At 41.3% G+C, this 19,538-nt stretch overlaps 1 protein-coding gene across 1 annotated transcript in view; it reads right to left on the bottom strand.

Moving 5' to 3' along the window:
* The window catches only part of LOC114438743 (protein FAM19A2-like), a 59,003-nt gene extending 45,018 nt beyond the window's left edge, over positions 1 to 13,985 (bottom strand). Inside the window, exon 1 of the mRNA XM_028410271.1 lies at positions 13,537 to 13,985. The gene's annotated coding sequence lies outside the window, so the exon portion shown is untranslated. The remainder of the gene's footprint in view (positions 1 to 13,536) is intronic.
* Positions 13,986 to 19,538: the final 5,553 nt, after the last annotated feature.

Below are 19,538 nucleotides of genomic sequence, written 5' to 3'. Positions count from 1 at the left end.
GATCGCACTGAGCAGTCACTCTAACACTGTGTGCTCCATGTTGTTCTCAATAACACTTCTCTTTTTGCAGCTTGGATTCTGCACAGTACATCTGTCACTCTGGATTTGACCTTATCTGTGTGTTGCATTGTGAGTGAAGCAAAAGTCACATTTAGCATTCAGAGCATCTGGACTGTGATGTAGTATCTGCAGAAATCCAATTGGCAGTTCAACCCACCTACCATTTTTGTGTGCATCAATAACATTTCATGTGGTTTTCCTTTTTATGCTCAGACTATCTAACAACAATAGTCTGGATACAATCTGGATATGACAAAAAGAACTCTTCAAAAGATCTGACCAACAAACATTCCCCTAAAAGTCTTCAACTTGAGTGATATGAATCAAACATTTCCAGCACAAAAACCTACAAACAAGTATTTGATATTTTAACTTAGTAAATAAATAATAAACGATCAAACATGTCTTCGGTTTGGTGTACTTTATTCAATATTTAATAATACACACCATCTATAATTGCAATCTTATTTTGAAGCTTGGGAAACTGTCTTCATTAATATTCATGCCAATAAATCACACACTGAATTAAATTAGACTAAACTGAGTTCATTTAAACTGAGATACGTGTGTCTGGTGCAGAAAACGGAGAGATGGGCACCATTCAACACATCACAAACCGTCACTGTCTGATCAAATCCACTACAGTTTCTCCCAGCGGAGGGCCTAATAACAGTCTACACTGTTCATGGTTAAGCAGTTTAAGGGAAAATATTCTCACTTAAGTCTGCTGGCTGCTGATTTCTCGCAGTCTTGTTGAGCAGAGATAGAGAGCTGTGCTCACTCAAGATTCCAACAAAACAGCATCTTCATGACTCAGTATTATCACACAGGGAAGCAAAGAGCATGAGTTTGTGCTGTGCCCGTCCAACATTTGAAAACAGGGACAGAGTCAGAGGAATGGAGAACCCAGATTAAAATAGATGAGTGTAAGACAAGAAAAGACAGCACGAAGCAGAGAGTCATGGTGAGAGGAGGGCAGACAGAGACAGAGAAATAGTTTGTAGGTGGGGACCTTGAAAAGCTTTTGTTCTCTGAACACTGAGGGTTAGTGAGGCAGCACTTGGCAGTTGGTTCAAAGCAACAAACTCTAAATCAATCTTTTACAGCTTGTCCAAACAGACCCACGGAGAGACACACACACATGGACACAGAAGACATACACACAAAAGAAACTATAAACAAGCAGACAATAACAGGCACTTTGTTCTGTTTGAGGCCATGTGATTTACTTCCTCTACATGGTATTCTTGAAATAGGAGAGAGTCTGACTTGATACTGAGAACCATGTGTGTGATTCTGTTTATGAAAGTGGGTGTGTGTGTGTGTGTGTGTGGGTGGCCAAAGCTGTGTTTCTTTAATGAGGTCGGTTTACACACTTCGTTAATTGGCTGGCATTGCGAAGCACTGTCCACGATCTACAGACCTGTCTGCACACACACACACACACAGACACACACACACATCTCCATTTCACTGTGCTTATTTATTCATGTATTAGTTAGTTTGTTCCAGTAGGTTCACTTGCAGGCTGTTGTAGTAATTCCCGCTGTATTCTCTGCATTGATTTGAGCTGCATATATGTGCACACACACACACACACACACACTCACTCACTCATACCTCTACCTACCCACTCATCACGTGTCCTGAAAGCAGCTTTTTTTTGCAAATCAGGCTCTGCAAAATACAAAGTGAGTGCAAATTGTATTTGAAGCCAGCTTATCTATCCATTTATCCTTTTACCTCATTCTCCTTAATGTGTATTATTTCCTGTAACAACCAGGTGAGAGAGCAATAAGTGTGAGCTTTCTAATTAAAGTATCCGGCAGGGGAACAGAGCCAAGCTTTCTTTTCGCACATCCCTCATCACACTGGCTACAAAAATAGCATCAACCCCACAATCCCAGGCAATGTTCTGTCTGCTTGCAGCTCTGGGCTGGTTTCTGGTGAGCAATAGGAGGTACAGTGGAGAGATTTTTTTTGCTGTTGCTGCACAACAAATACAGAGCAGCAAGACTCATTTGGTCTGCATAGACATTCTGTTCTAGCTGGATGTGATAGTCCATTCAGACAGGACTCTGTGTGTGTGTATGTGTGTTTGAGAGAGTCATGCTAAACATGATTACAGATGGGAATGGTGTATGTGTGTGTCTGTGTATTTGGTGTGTGTCTGTGTATGTTTGTGGATATGTGGGCAGGCAGGACAGGAGGTCTGCAGGGAGAGATAACTGCTCAAATCTGTCTTCCCCTTCTCACTCACACCCTTCTGCTCAGACCTCTAAAAGCTTACCCCTAGGCTTACCCTGCACGCACACACCCACACATGTATACTCACACACACACACAGGATCCTCGAATCAACCCTATCCCCAACTTCCATTTCAGCCGTCAAGTCCAAAGCAGTTCTGGTTAATTGAGAGACCACCATTAGCACAGCTCTGTCTGGTCAAATTTAGCTTCTGTTAATGAGGTGCCACACACAAGTTTGAACATCCATGTGCATTCAGCACATGCACACGTGTTCAATCCTACCCGTACGCACACACAGATTCAGAGTGCATGCAGGAGAGGAGTTCTTTAATATTTAAACAGGATGCTTTAAAGATGAAATTGAATTAAGATGGCACAGGACGACACAGAGTTACTATTAAAAACACCACTCCAATGATTTTTGCTACACAAAACACAGAGGAAAACCACACAGGGCTTCATCTCTTGTCTCTCCTTTGTGTTTCCTTTTCAGCTGTTGTTTTTCCTTTGCAGTGACCCGCTGCCCTCTCCTCTCCTCTTTCTCCCCATGAACAAACAAGTCCTCGTCAGATGGATTTTCTCTACACCATGCCTCACTGCATTATCTCCTCTTTTCCAAACACCTTTGGGGGGTTGAGAGGGACCATGCTATGTCAAGGAGATTCTTAAGATCACCATGCCTCCACACAGGGAAGTCGTAACTGTGAAAAAGATCTGTCCTTAAAGCAGCCGAACCTCACCACCTCTGCTTTGGTCGGGGCAGCACTGTCATGTGGGTGACCATGTGGCACATTCAGCACAAAGAGAAAGGATCTGATGAATTGATGTTAGTGACCACTGCTGCTATGTTCCAACCTACATATTAGTACTGCTGCAGCACCATGGACAGCTCCCACAGTGACCACTGCTGCTATGTTCCAACCTATACTGCTCAGCACCACGGACAGCTCCCACAGTGAACACTGCTGCTACACAGGTCAGCGCCATGGACAGCTCCTCACTGAATGTCGTGCAGTCCAATAATAAAGGACAAATATACTCAGAGGGATCCCAGGGCCCTCAGGTGCCTCATTAGTACAATCAGGTGTTTGGAGACTGCAGAATATTTACACCTCCAAGCAAAGTATAATTAAGAAAAATGTCATCAGCTTAATTTGAGCAGTGACTCCAGCACACAACACAATGATGGTGATGATGATGACGATGATGATATGACCCTAACCCCTTTTTGCTCATTACAGTTACATATTAGCTTGCAAATATGTATATCTTTGCAAATAAAAAAATTATAAATACCACATATGATAATATTATGTGTTACATACATACAACACATTGTCATTCCAAACCTTTAACTGCCTGGTTAAGTTTCACAAGATATGATTTTTTTTTAAAAAGAGAAGTACTTTGCTGCTGTTTGATTTTTACACAATATGACAGACATGAACGACGGGTCAAAACAAAAGTCATTTCTTTACAAGATAAGAGAAAAAAATGTGTAGAAAACATTTTGACAAGAATTGTTGACAAAGTAATTCCTTGTAGCTGAAAGCCCCAAAGCCTTAGGCATCCCAAATTAAGCTCCTCTTTGTGCCCTTCACTGCCACAGCTGCAGCCTGGGAAAGGACACAAGGCCGACTCAGCCTCATCACATAAAGGCAAGCGGAATGCTAATAAAGTTGGATTCAATCAAATTGAAAGCAGTCTTTTGGTAATTCATGGCTTTAAAATTAGAATTCTTGTTCTGCATTCAGAGCCCCTCTCTGTCTCTCCCACACAACCAGAGTCTTATCCTGGCTCAACCTGAAAGGATGTTGTGTTACACACTGACAGACGGATGTGTGGGGCATTATTTGACTTTAATCACACATAAACAACTCTTCAAACACACACACATTCCTGATGTTTAGTTTTATAAATTAGCAGATGTTAATCTTTTTTTTTGTTAAAGTTGCAATATTTGTTGATTAATCAGTGTTTTCTGTTGAATCTTTGTCTTCTTTTGTCTTCCTGGTCACAATTTGTATGAGAAATGGCCAAACTGGTGCTGAATGTCTGGACTCTAAATTTAAAAGTCAAAAACGTTTGCAGTGTTTCATTTTTTTGACAAATTCAAGTTGACACTATCTGAGAAAACAGACATCAGCCTTTGTGTAGTCATCTACTACCTCAGTCTCAAGGGCTTATTATCCATGGAGCTTCTGAAAATTCAACACAACACATCAAGGACAATAGTTTTCACCAACCGTGGGTGAGACTTGAGTCTGTCACTTTCAACCTGAGCTGAAAGAACAATCAAACCATTGAAACACCTGGCTGTCCATGAAACCCTGAGATCTGAGGTAATTGCCTCTGTTTTCTAGACACAAATGGAGTGCTGCTCTATAACAGGGGCACCAGTACACAGATTAATTTTGACTTTTATAAGATATTGTATAAGTTGTTGGTAAACTCTGCTCTTCCATTAGGACATCAATCTTGCCCTCTAGTCCAATCACTTAAATGTAATATTAAACATAAACACCTTACTGTGTTTTCATCAGAGGTAGAGCATTATTTAAATGAAAATGCTGCATCTTAATACCTAGAAACCTGTTCAAAGATCATGTGTTTTTGTGCACATTTGCTCAGCAATAGTTTCCTGCCTGCATGTGCCCTTGGAGTGCTGTGGCTAATGGCAGTGTCATAATATTAGTCATATTAGGAGGGGATTAGTAAGAGAAACCGTCTTAAGGATGTGATCCCTGGGAGGGGGTGCCAGATACTGCTTGTATTACTGTCAGCCCTGTCTCACACACACATTGGGAGCCTAGCAGCCTTGCCTGCTTTTTCTCAATAGGATCTGTAGAGAAACATGACACACTGAAGCGCACCACCTACTGTAGCTCATTCCCTTCTTTCACGGTGTGTGTGCGTTTTTATCTCATCTATTGAAGTGCTGGTGTGAAACGTGTGTGGTAGAAAAACAGAAATGCTGCAGCTGTGTTGGAAGGTTGAGGCGTGCAGATTAGGAGAAGAAGCTCCTTAACAAGGTGTTCCGTCTGTGTCATTTTATGGATGAAGTCAAGGTGACAAACTTCTCAATGAAGAACATCACAGTATGAGGGTACAGTATGTATCTAAAAATACAGTGTGGATATCAGCCAAATCAATTCAATGTCAAAGAGCTCAAAAAATATTTTTTACATATCCAAAAAATTAAATATGGGCTTTAAATGTTTACACTAGCAAGCATTGGCAAAGTATTAGGCAGAATATTACAGCTGGACATTTTTTTATTCTGTCCATGAAAATTAAGAATCCATGTGTCCATTTAAGTTAAATGTTTGTACAGTATTTAAACTCTAAAATGTTTTCCTTTCTCTCTGTGGAATAAAGAGAATGATTGAATGGTCAAGCCGTTTGATGTTTTTATATCAAGTGGTGTCACAGAATAAGAATAGGTGGGTATCAAATTGAATTTTTTTTTTACTGCAAATCCACTGTCAGGTCGTGGTGGCAGCAGGCTCCACACATCCCTATTCAGTTCCTCCTGGGGGGATCCTGAGGCACTTGCAGGCCAGATGAGATATGAAATCCCTCCAGCAAACTTTGGAGCCACCCCAGGGTCTCATCCCAGCAGTGTGTTCCCACAAACCCTCCATGGGAAAGCACCCAGGAGGCATCCTTATCAGATGCCTGAACCAGCTCAGCTGGCTCCAACTGTTCAAAGTAGATCAGCTGCTTTATGCCTTTATTATTATTATTTTAACTTTCCAGTGTGAAGTTTTAGGAAAAACTGAAAAAAACTGAAACTGAAGATTTGCAGATACTGTAAAATAACATGCTGAATAGAAACAGCATTTAGTGTGACAGTTACAAGTTATAAACAACAGCAGCCAGATTTCAAACAGTGTAGCTTCTCTAAGCAGCTCAAAGGCCGGTGTACAGAATGTAAGGTGACCAAGTCTGAGTTGTTTAAGCTTTGTGTTAACAACTTATTGTTAAAATGTTGTGACACCTGCATCTGTGCTAACAATCCACCAAACATAACATACACAAAGGCACATAATAATAGCCCAGAAATATAGATACAAATATAATGCATGTGTGTGTGTGTGTTTGTGTGTGAGTAGAATTGACTTTTCTGATGTGGTCCTTTCCGTCCAAAGAGTTTTTTTGCATGTAAGTTTGCAAGTGTTAAAATGTTGCACTTGTATATTTTTCTACCATCTCCTTTATCTCCACCATTAGTGAGGTATACACACAGACACCACAACCACCCACAAAACTGCACTAATTACTGCTGTGCATGTGCTTCAGCTCAAACATACTAGTCAGTATATAATGCTTCACACTGAATTTATAATTGCATAATTAGATATAATTGCATGGGCTGTGGGCTTGCCTGACAACCTAATGAGGCTGCTGTAAAATAGCTAGTGGTTCCACTTATAAGAACATAATCAAAGACTACAAGATAAAAGGGCACACACAGATAAACACAGGCAGCCAGAAAGACAAGCCCAGAGCTACACACAGGCATAAAAAGAGTTGAAATTATTTAAGAAAAGATATGGGAGAGGGAGAGTGAATTTAATGCTGTCATTATACTCTGTCAACAGTCACTCTGTTCATCAGGCACTGTAAGTGCCTCTGTGGTTCCCATGTCACAGCCTTGGGGATGTGATTTTCCTCCTCCTTACTTCACTTCATCAGTGTAAGACTGACCAAGGAAAGAATCTCACAATCCTGCCTCAGGAGAGCAGAGACAAGACACACAAACACAGGCACAGACATGCAAGGCAAGGCCTAATTTGCTGGCCTAATGACCACAGTGATTGCTGTCTAGTTGTTGATGAAGAAAGCTGCCAGAGGGTTGCATGTGCAGTGTAGCACTGACTTCTGGCTAACAGCTCAACAGCTCTTCTTTGCTATCAGTCGTAATGAGTCAGTTCTGACACCACTGCCAAAGCTATACAGTGTCTGCATTGCTTCGTTTATAATGGCTGCTGAAAGTAATACCACCTTCCAGCCCACAGACACACACACTATTTAGAGTTCTGTCACTGCACACTCATTAGCAGGAGCTGTAACTACGCCAACAGTCAACAAATCAAATCACTTTCTCAATAAGCTGCATGTCACAGCAACATCTGCACTACATGAATTTACCTTTACTGATGTAGAATTATCCACCATAAGAAATAATGGCTAAAATATGAACTCATTGGAATTAAAGTAAAGCAAGTGTCAATTTATAGACTCAAACTTGAAATTGCATTGTACGAACTGTACGAAGCACATAAAGTATGTTTTTAAGGTAAAAGCTTGTTTTAGCTGCTTTCTCCTGATTGGTCTCTGTCTATATCAGTTTAGAGATTGAGAACTCAGTCTGTCTTGACTGAGTCTGTATATCTGCAATGCTTACATCAGCTTTCAGTGCTGTTGTGCTAAGACACTGTGTTGTTTGTTTTTAGGCCGCAATAATAAATGAGAATGACATGAGTGATTATGAAGGAGCTCATCATGGTGCCATTTTTTTTCTCTCACTGGTACCACTTACTGTTTTTTGTTTTGTTTTTAACATTTTTTCACTTACTTTAAACTTAACTGACAATACTCACTGAAAGAATACATAGCCTTTAGCAGTGGAGCTCCCCTCGCTGGCGACTGAGAGCACACGCTTGATTCACAGTTAAGAGCCTATTAAAACCATAGACTCACTCATTACATGATAACTCAATCATGAATAATAGATGATGAATATGAGGGGTTGGTGGCCTAGAAGGGGATGAGTTTTACAGCTCTGGTTACATGTGTGTGCAGTTCAAGTCTCCGGGTGATTATGAAGAAAGTTTGAAGATAATACCTTTTGCTGTGTTTATGTTAAAAACTAAACAGTCAAAGAAAATTTGAATTTTCTTTGGAATCATATGCTGCCTTGACCTCAAGGAAGTTCATGTAGGGAACACTAGGGGAGGAGACTCCGTCTAGCAGCATGACAAACAAGTGGACTGCAAAATACAATATTCTAGGGGGTGAATAGCAGCTCATTGGAGCAGAGCTGAGTATGTCCATGCAGTTATCTAAACCAAATGACCAAGGTATCAGCTCAATGGACACCCAAATAGAATGGAATAGAGTTGATTTGACAGATCAAGGGACAATCTGCCATTTTTAAAGGAGATTCGGGACACTTTCAATCAGAAATAAAAGTTTGAGTCTTCAGCTCCCAGTTAAACCAAAGAAGTGAGATCTATAGATAGATGGCAGTGAGATCTCTTGCATTTTCTGAAATGCAATGGGAATATATCTGGTGTGATCTCCTTAGGTATAGCTTTGGATGAAAATGGGGAATCTTTGGCATATAGCTTCCACAAATGTAGATTTGCCCCTCGGACCAGTGCCTTTTCCTCAAAATAATCAAGGAGCTCAATAGTTGCCATTTTGACGATGACAATATCATATTGTTGCTATTGAACACTGATTGGAAGCCCCAAATGCCAGAGACTATGTGCATAAATTGAGGCGCATGTTTCCACCTGAAGCTACAAACATATCAATCACCTCATTGTGTCAAACTGATTGGAATGGAACTAAGAGCAGGCAGATCACACTGCTGAATGTAAACATTACAGCATTTAGACCATAGTATGTTCTCTTATTGGTGTGTGTCCTAAATGCATTTAAACAGTGAAGCAATTGCTTTGCTTAGGAAAAGAAAAATGTGAGACAGTAAGACAGCGCTGAGACAGTTTGGAGTTTGGTCGAGAGAGATGACTATTAACGGTGTAAATGAAGGGAAACATGTAATGACAGGACCCCAGAGTCACTGATGAGGGAGATGGATGGCTTTCAACTCAAATACATGGCAGTTCATCACTCACCGCAGACATAAACACACACACACACACACACACACAGGTTCTTACAGTGTATTTCCACACACAGAATCGCACTTGAGAGCCTCTTCCTTATTAACCTTCTGCATGTCCACTCATGCTGTTTTGCACGAGCCTTTTGGCATTGTACTGCTGGCACTGCAATTAAATATATAGCCTTGGAAAACACATGGCATCACTGAACATTGCTCGGATTGCATACTCTAATTAGTCAGAGAGGGAGATCATTGCCTTGCAGTATTCCCCCTGCACCTCTGACTCCTCTGTCTGTCTGAGATTAATCTCTATCATCTGTTATCTATCACTTATCATTTTCAGTATATTGATTCATTTGCTGACAGAATGACAGAGCTTAGTCTTAAAAACATCCCAAACATGTCTAATGTGGCTATAACTGGACCAGGTTTGGAACCATTATATAATGACTAACATAAGGGTTCACATCAGTTGCTTTATGTTTGGGTCAAATTCTCACATTTGAGAATCTAGAATCAGGACATGCTGGCTAAACAATTACTCAACTCTGCAAGCTCTAATCAATTGGCAGGTGATTTGATGAAGCATATGTGTATGCAAGCAACTTCAGCCAAGCACATTACTTCTTCTCATCATCACAGTCTCTAAAACACACGTGTAGTGCCCCTGTGTTCAAATTCATGCACATATGTTAAAGAAAACAAGATGGATAATTGTGACCTGGTGATCTTTTTACACGGTAAAATAAAATTAATTATCCAAAATATTAGCATTAATTTTCTAGTAATGAATTCAAAAATGGACTATTAAGTCATTTTTCCCCTTTTAACTGCTATTTTAGCCTGCTAATTGCTTCTACACTGCACCCTAACCTGAACAAGTCCCAGACAGGCAGTGAGATATAAGCGTCATGTCTCCCTGCATGAAAATCTCCCCTCATCCTCTGGTCTTCACCCATTCTTTGCTCTGTAGTCGGGGGAAACAGTGTGTGGCCGAGAGGTGCTGGGTAAACAGTGGTTCTGCAAAGTGCTTTTTCCTGGGCTCTGTATACCTGGGTAATAGAGGCAGTAATGGAGTTTGTTCAGGCTAAGGTAATCCTGGAGCTGTGAGCGCAGAATCTGCTGCTGTTTCTGTTCTGTTCCACAGCGGGTACTGATGTTGTTGTAGCTGTCACTGTTACTGTCCCACACAAGCCGTTTGGGAGTAAAGCAATGTTGTGAATGTGTATTTATTGCCAAAAATGTGTGCCTGTGTGTGTGTGTTTGTGTGTGTGTCTTTGCGCATCCTGAGCAAAAACATGCATATAGAATTAGGTGTATCTATACAGATAGACGTGTGTGTGTGTGTGTGTGTGTGGATTCTTGCTGGAAAAAAAAGTCAGACAGAAAGAATCTAAAAAATATATGTGTTTGGATGTTATAGCTCACCTTTGGGAGGTGGGATAAGAACAGGGCTGGCGGCTAGGAATGAATTTACAGGGCCCGATCTCCCAGAAACAATTTCTTTATGTGGGTTACACACATTTAGAGTGGCTACTCGCCTCCCCAGGGCCTCACCTCACCACACACAGCTACTGGAGATGGCCAATGAAATACAGAACACCCTTTTATAGGACACATGCTTTTTATTTATTTTTATTTATCCCCTGCATCTTTCCTTTTTTTCCCTACACTCTCTCTTGCTATGTCTGGTTTTTGCCTCTCATCCCTGTTTCTGCGTCTTGCCTGTCTCATCACACACAGGAGGTGACAAAAAAAGATCACTTTCTATTGCACACATACTGTACTTTTTATTTCTGCTAATGCTTCTTCCTTATCTCTCTTTCGCTCTCTCTGTGGACAGCAGCTCTGACAGTATTCCCCTGGCACAGAGGGTTTACTGGTCGAAGAGATGGATAAAGGAAGCGAGTGAGAGTGATGCCGGAAATGGGGCAATGTGTGTTAAAGGGGCACTGGGAGACATAAAGCTGTGGACACATCAAAGCTTGTTAAGAAAGACCGTGTGTGTTTGTGTCTTATTGTGTGCACGCCTTTAGCCATGGTGCTATAGGGATTTGAAGTAAAATGGTCCAATTTGAAGTTCTACAGTCAGCACTCACCCCCTGCATGTCCAAAACAAAGAGTGGCCAAATAAAGGGAAATACAAAATGTAGTCTAACAGCCTATTATTTGCCACCCTGCTCATGTCAATGCACCGCTATTAATTTTCCAAAAGGCAAGCATAAACTATGGTGTCCCTGAGGCACACAGGTTAAGTTAAGTCAGTGACCATGGTCTTAGTTGTGTTTTGCTCATTATTTTTTGCTTAACCCAAATTGTGCTCATTTTTGTTCCTGCATTACCAAAACATCAAGACAACACCTTTGTCCATAACCTTAAATGAACTAAACAAAACCTTGAACCTGAAAATATGTGTTCTCAATCCTCAGGACAGCAACACACACATACGTTTGCCATATCATCCATTTTGTATAGCGGCAAAGTCAGCAACAATCGAAATACATAATACAACCACAACATTGCACTAAACCAAAACAACTTCATTTGAACTCACTTCTTCAAGTCACCAAGTCACTTTTTTTCTGATCCTAAGGAACACTCTGGCTGTTGTTTGTATGTGTTGAGTAAAGGCATTGTTTTTCATGAAGATGTTTCCTTAATTTACTTGTTTTTTATTATTAACTTTTTTTTGTAGTTGGATTGTTCAGCTCCCGCCACCATATCTCCATCTCTCATGTGATTTCATTTGTTACCTCATACTGGAGGACGTAATGTGATTCAACCAATGTGGCAGTTCATATTTAAGGAATCAGAGCATGTTGCAGGAAGGGTGGGCCGCTGCAGCATGTTTCCTACATGACAAAGCACAAAATGCGCTTTGCACCGATGCTATGTTGTGAGCAGCTCTTTATCGAATTAGTTATAAATAAAATCTAAACAGTGTTATCTCCTGCTGCACTGAATTTTCTCTGTCCTCATTTTCCTCTCTGTCTCTCCATTTCTACCTTCCACCTCCTCTCTTTATCACATCTGTGTTCCTGTGATGTAATCAGCAAACACCAAACCTGTTTATTAGAAAAAACTGGTGATGTTAACAGTGTGTGATGATTTGTATTAAACCACATGATATGAAAAACATTCTTCTACATCAGTGGCCTCCTTTCTTGTATCTCTCTCTCATAAACCCAAGCAATCCATTCCAAGCTCCCTTGCTGCTCTCTTCACCACCTCCCTGCATCTTTCTCCCTCTGTCAGTCGTGTCTCACTGTCAGTTCTCTTCCTCTTTATTTTGTACCTCCCTCACTACACTTCTTTGCCTCGCCTCCCCTGTATTATTCACAAAGGCTTGTGTCAAACAGTAGTGAGACTAAGACAGACAGATGGAGCAGCAGCAAGTCTAACATACTGTATATACACAGTGGGGTGAGTCTCGTGGTTTGAATTGTAGCAGCTTATGCATATGGTGCTTTATACACAACTACAGACTTTGACAGAAATATACTTAATAACTATATTAATTCAAAAATGTTCAGGTAAAATTATAGTACATTCAGCTCACTGCTTCCACTCAGTGTGACTGTTATGAGCGCAAAGTTATCCTACACCAGCAGTACATCAGATGATCCATGGTGCTGCGCAGAAGACGCCCACTGCTGGATTCAGAGATCTTCGCTTTTAAGATTTAAAAAGGGGCACAAAATCGTTCTGCCACGTAGAGACAAAACTATTCTCTACTCGGAGCACATACTTCTAAATGAGAGACTGTGCGTCATGGGGGAAAGAAATTTCCCTCTCTTTTTAGTTGGTTCTCTGTCAAATAAAAGGACAGCACACTAATTTAACAACTATGGAAATGTCGCAGCTAATAGAATCGATTAGGAAGAAGCGAGGCGACCGCTGAACACCAGCTCTGCCCGAAATAGCGCGCGGAGCCCGGCGCCATATGCCCATATACGCACAGCTATACCTGCGAGTGTGCTTGCGCGAGTGTGTGACAGAGAGAGGGGCAATCCCATAGGCTGTGCAACACCTGAAACAACCGCAATCATTTGTCTTTGTTAGAAACCACAACCGCGTAAATAAAACTGGTACCAGACCAGACCAGACCCGGCTGATGTGGTGTTACCACGAGAAGAAATCTTTTTTGCATAACTCCTATGCCTTAATAATATCAAATCCCTCTTTGTTTCCTAAAATGGAATGGATGAAGTGTAATCCATTTCGTGCGTAAAAGGCTGTCAAAGACCAAATAATCAGAGGGTTGTTATACATCTGTACAGGCAAATCAGATGGGCCTGTGGACTTTTATCACGCTCACAGTTAAGAAAAGGCTGTTCATGCCCCCAAGGCTATCTGGTGATCCATACCTGTTGGTGCGGTGTGGTCTTGTTCTGTTAGTCCAGCAGGTGAACCTCTCTCCTCATAGCCGCTCTGCTATCCGAGACGGAGGAGAGGCTCGCATCCCCCTCTCCACAACCCTGAAACGGCTCCTCGCTCACACCGGCCGCTCAGGTTCTGCTGGAGCGTTAAAAGTTATACCATATCATCTACCTCCAAAGTCGCGCGAAAGAGAGAGAGAGAGACCCGGTGTCTAGATGTGACCTCCTGGGGTAAAACCAGCGTGTTGCCCCCGCGACTACTCCGGTACAGCAAAAGATCCGTTGAAAGTTCTGTCCCTCTCTCCTCTTCTCCTTTGCACAGAAACTTAGTTATTAAGCCATGCCGACAGAAAGGGAATCCCCAACTTGTAATCGAGTTTTGTTTTACACCCTCAGAATCTCCTTTTTTATCCTCTTCACGGGAAATGTTAAGAAAGTAGCCCAGCGGCGGGACAGAGGTGCGCTGCGGTCGGAGAGTCACGGAGACTAATGTTGCGCTTCTGCTTGTGCGCCTGGAAGAGAGTGCTGCTGGACTCTGAGCTCTGAAGTGGAGCAGCGCCCCGCAGCGGCAAGATGAGGAAACTACTGCCCGGAGAGGCGCATGCAATAAACGTAAATGATACTGTACAGTAATGTGAAGAAGGCCATATGGACTGCGCCAAGACTTGTTGGACATACGATATTAGTATTATCTTTTCAGCGTGGACTGGCAGTCAAACAAAAAGAGGCAAGAGCCAATGCATCAGCACAAAATACAAACACACACACAGATACTTCAGATGCGTCAGCAATGCCCCTTGGGCGTTGGATGGTGGACAACAGGAAAATCAGAAATGTGTGTGTCACTTCAAGAAGGACAAAACAATATTCTCTCTCTCTCTCTCTCTTCCTCTCTCCCACTCACCCACGGTGTGTGTATGTGTATGTGTGTGGCTCCCTCTCTCTGCTGTGAGAAGTTCAAATTAAATTGAACTCACTTTAGCTGAGCTACAGGCATTTCCCAGTAGACTACACCAACAGGAACAGAGGGGTGATCGACACCATGCCAACCAAACTGACCTAAGTATGTGTGTGTGTGCATGTGGGTGTGTATGTGTGTGTCTGTCCTACTGCCTGGAATGACCTGAGCTGCCCAAAGAAGTTTACTCACAACAAATGACTTTGTCCTGACTCAGTCACTCTGGCCAGTGCAGTTCATTTGAGGAAGTATAGCCCCATGGCTCTGTAGTCGAAGTGTGTGTGTGTGTTTCATGAAGTGTGCAGTTTGTCCTCTGGTGGAAAGAGAAACCGATAGACAGTAATAGGTATTAAGGCCACAGAAATCAGGCAGTAGAGAAACCTGCTCGTAAAACACTAAACACATAAACACTCAGCTAAAGTTCTAGTGGTGTGTAGTACGTATTGGAGTCAGTATACATGTGTGTATGTGTTTGTGTGTGTGTGTGAGATGTAATCGTTGTGATGATGTATGGTTGCACACATGGATGACAGGGTAATTGATCCATAGTGGGGGAGTGATTGTGCACATGTGCATGTGAGGAGGCCTGCTGCCAGTCATATATCATTTCACCCAGTGAGCTAATCTGTTACTCTGACAAAGAGTTCAGATTACTGACTCTCCTCTCCTTTCTCTTCTCCTTCTCCACCCTTTAACACCCTCCTCTCTTCTTTTTTCTACCCTTTCCATGTTTTCATTTATCAAACCCTGATCCCTCTATTTGATTCTCTTGGTATACAGCATCTTCCTCTGTCATTTCATTCCTCTCACTCTCTCATTCTCTCTTCCCAAGTAACACAGGTGAATCATGGATAGATAACCTAACCGTCTGCTGTGCTGTTCTCTGGCAGCACAGTCTAACTCAGCATGTGGACTGAAAGATAACAAATAGACACAAATGCAAGCAAGATCCCAGGGCTGCTTGAAAATCAACCTAATTCCTTTGGGATCTGTGGCATTTACACAAACACACACATCCCGCACCACCTCCACACACATGCTCCAGTTGGCCTCCCAATGACACAGACAGGGATTTAACATGTGCCAATCAGAGACCTCAGTGAATTTCTGTCACAGAATAGATAGTCAATTCCCTCAGAGAGGAGCTTTATAGGTCACGTGACACTCTTAGAGAGAGGCATGGTGTGTGGAGCACACGCGTACAGCAGCATGCGGACATAATAATAGAGCAGCTAAAACTGTCTAATCGTATTCATTTGTCATGCATTTACTTCAATCAGCTCACTAAAACAGCTGAAATGGAGACAAATGCAGACGGACCATGAGATAATCCTCACAGACATGAGGATGTCGCCACATGCTCTGAACTACAACTCATCATCAGAGAAATTAATTATAATAGACTGTCATACAGCTGTTGCCACTAGCAAAATAACATGTTTTATTAACAAGATTAACAATCATTTAAATTTAAATGTAACTCATAAACTCCAGTGCCCATCTTCATGTCAATGAAGAAACAATAAAGTATAACTCTTCAATAAATACTATAATATTTTTATCATAATGATGATCTAAGAAGAGAAAACACTATAAGAATACATATTATAGACTCCATTATCACTGCTTGTTAGCAGGATTAGTTGATCAGTCACATCAGTTATATGGAACTGCCACCTGTTTCACTGTCGTCACACCACAATATAATACTGTGTAACATTTAATTTCACATGTAGGAACAACAAAGTGAAGATGAAAGCTTTTTACACAGTACACACTTGTGCACACGTTTCAAAGCCCTGCCAGATGACTCTTATTAGCAATACCATATGTGGCACAGGGTGCGGAGTGCCTTGCTTCATTTAGAATAAACACACACAAACACTTGCACGCATATATACGAAAACACACATTTTCTTCTGTGTTGCATTGGCAGACAGCAATTTTACCATTTGCATATGAAAGACAGCAGCTGGAAGGTGTAGCTGTCAGTGCTTTTGTTACTTGTTATCCGTTTTGATGGCAGCTTCTCTGTACTTGCTATCCCCCACTTCGCTAACGTTTGCCGCTTTCCCTCTCTCAGTGTGTGTCTCATTGTGTATCAGTGTTGAAACTGGACTTGTTACATACAGTTTGATGCAGTTTCCACTGTCTGAATTAGTGTGTGTTGTATAATTTCCTAAAAAAAGTTCCTTAAATCTAGTAAATCCTGTGCTTTCACTAATTCAATTAAAACTGCTGATAAGACCCTTTTTCTTACTGGAGTGGTGCTTCTTAGAACTCAGAATAATACAAGTGACGATGTAAAAAAGTTACAGTAGATCACTTATCACTGACTGTAAATTAAGTTGAAAGGCAGAGCTGCCCTCAGCAGAGAACACTTTTTCACAGAGCAGCAGGGTGCAACCTATCCCCTCTCTCTCTCTCTCTCTCTCTCTCTCTCTCTCTCTCTCTCTCTCTCTCTCTCTCTTTCCCCTCTTGTATGCTTCACTTTTTCACTGGAAGATGTAAATGTTCAAACGGACTAATTCCTTCAAAGCTATGATGAGCATGAAAGGCCAGTCTCCGCCCTCATTCCTAATTGATGGCCTTGCATCTCAGCATGAAAGCTCGATGAGTCTTACTTGAGAATCTCATTAGCGGTAACTACACTACTGTTAGCTCCATTAAAATTACATTACAGACATTCTAGACACACCTTATACTGATCCCCTTTCAGTGTAATTCATTCACTTTAAAGGACCAGAGTCTTGGATTTAGGGGATCTATTAACAGAAATTGAATGTAGTATGCATAATTGTGCTTTCATTAGTGTAATCATACACCGTGTTTCCATTAGCTTAGATAGAGCCGTTCAGTTCTACACAGGGAGGCTCCGCTTTCAGGGAGCCTGCCATGTCCAGAACAGACAGACTGATGACTAGCATACTGCACTGAAGAATAATATCATACTATCCTAGTTTGACAAAAGCTAGAAGGCTGTGTTTAAATACTGACAAGCACTCTAACAAGGCTCCTTCAAATGTGGCCTTTTTCCAAACTATCATAAGATTCACTGGTTTCCAAAAGAAGTGGGGATCTCCACAAACTGCATTTTGTAGGAGTATCAGCTGTACTTCAGGTTGTTTGATCACTGTGTGGCAAATGGTGAGACAATGAGGAGATCATCCATACTTAGATTTTGTGTGTGCGTGTGTGTGTACTGTGCAGCAGTGATGTCACTGTGTGTGTAAGTTTCTATTCCATGAACTATTGTGGAAGTTCATTAAAACATAGACTAAATAATGAAAATACAATAAAGAAAGTGATAATTAAGCTATAAAAGCCAATGAAACCAACTGTAAACACAACAGTGGCATCTTCATCGAATGTGCCAGAAAGCCGTTACCGGCACACATTCACTTGATAAATAGCAGTCAGTCGTCTCGTTTTTTGCTGTTTTTGGTCTTCACCAATTTTAATCATTTATATGGAAGCAAATCTTACATTTCATATAATAATGTGATGATAATATTTTATTTTCCATTTCCATTGATTGTGTAGGTGCACAAGCCAACAATCTACACAATACACTCACTGTTTCACTGCATGTAGTGTATGTGTAGGCTCAAGGATACTCTGGACTGCAACGTCTTCACATCCAGCTGGCTTTGATAAACAAATGGTACTCACGTTGTAGCCCATCTCTGAGGAGGAAGAGAATTGTGTCAGCGTTTGATGCTGTGCTCTCCTCTGTTCTCAGAATGACACTTCTTTATGCCACCTTGTCAGGCTATTCACTAATGCAGACAGAACAGAAATGCAGCAGGGATACCTCTGCAAGAACAGGCTGTCCTCTGCTGAAATAAAACTGCTATATACACAAGGCAGTCCTGTGACCAGTGTTGGGACAAATCTGGAGAGTGTGTGACTTTTTTGTAGCATTTATCATTGTTTCATTAAACCAAACTGTCTTCCTTTCAGGAATTATGTTTGACCAAAACCTGATGCACTTTTCAGAGCCTGTTACACTCAGGTCTTTGCCAAATATGTTCACACAGTACTGATTAAGCCTCAGCACTAATTGCTGCAATGCTTTATTTTGTAGTATAGTTTTATATCTAGTGTATTTTTGTGTAACACTCACTGACAAGGAAAAGCCATGTAACTTGCTAACATGGTCAATTTGCTAGTGTCACTCACTCCAAACACATCACCAACCATCCTCACTTTGGAATGTAGGGTGACTGTCATGGTGATCTATCAGACAGGAGTTCAGCTGATCTTTTCATGGTGTTAGTGTAATTACTCTCTCTCTGTCAGAAGGGGGAGACTATATTTTAAACCTATTGTTAGTAAACAACAATTTTTTTTTCACAACCAGATGTTGTGTCAGCTGAGCAACATGAGCCTGGTCTCTAAATGTCTTTTCCTGCCACTTGCTGTTGATGTCTGTCTACCATTTTTTGCTGGTATTGTGGATTTGCTGCTAATTCTCTGGCATATTACCTAAATAAAGTCACTATACAGCCCTACAAAGGGAAAACTACATTCTTTAAGCACTGTCATTTCATCCATTGTCAGTATAACTACATAACCAGAGATATAACACTAAGATGTTTTTGTTAGAATGACACCTTGTTATGCCTGAGTCACTTTGTAACAAGGAGAGCACACACTGTGATGATCCTTCAACTTATCAGATATCCCATGTGTGGATTGGAGTCAGTTAACCCATACACGGAGGATGATATGCACACCAGCTGGAAAGCTCTGGTGGTGCAACGAGAGAGGGTGTAACGAGCCTTGTTTCCATGGCTTTTTAAAATATTCAGTGGTGAAGGTGACATTTATGGCGCTACTTGGAGGTAATCAGGCTGGAACAGTGCAAATAAACCTGTTTTTTTTATTTTTCAGTATGATATTAGAAATATTACAGGTATGATTCTACCTCCCATTTGACCATCCTTGTACCTTTACCTGGAAGTTCCATTCATCTGAGTACTGGGGCCATGAGGTCATTTTTATAACCTGCTGAGCACAACCAAATACA

The sequence above is a fragment of the Parambassis ranga genome, chromosome 7 (assembly GCF_900634625.1).
Source record: "Parambassis ranga chromosome 7, fParRan2.1, whole genome shotgun sequence".
Classification (NCBI taxonomy): Eukaryota; Metazoa; Chordata; class Actinopteri; family Ambassidae; genus Parambassis; species Parambassis ranga.
The sequence above is the reverse complement of the archived record's forward strand: the minus strand, read 5'-3'. Positions and strand labels throughout refer to the sequence as shown.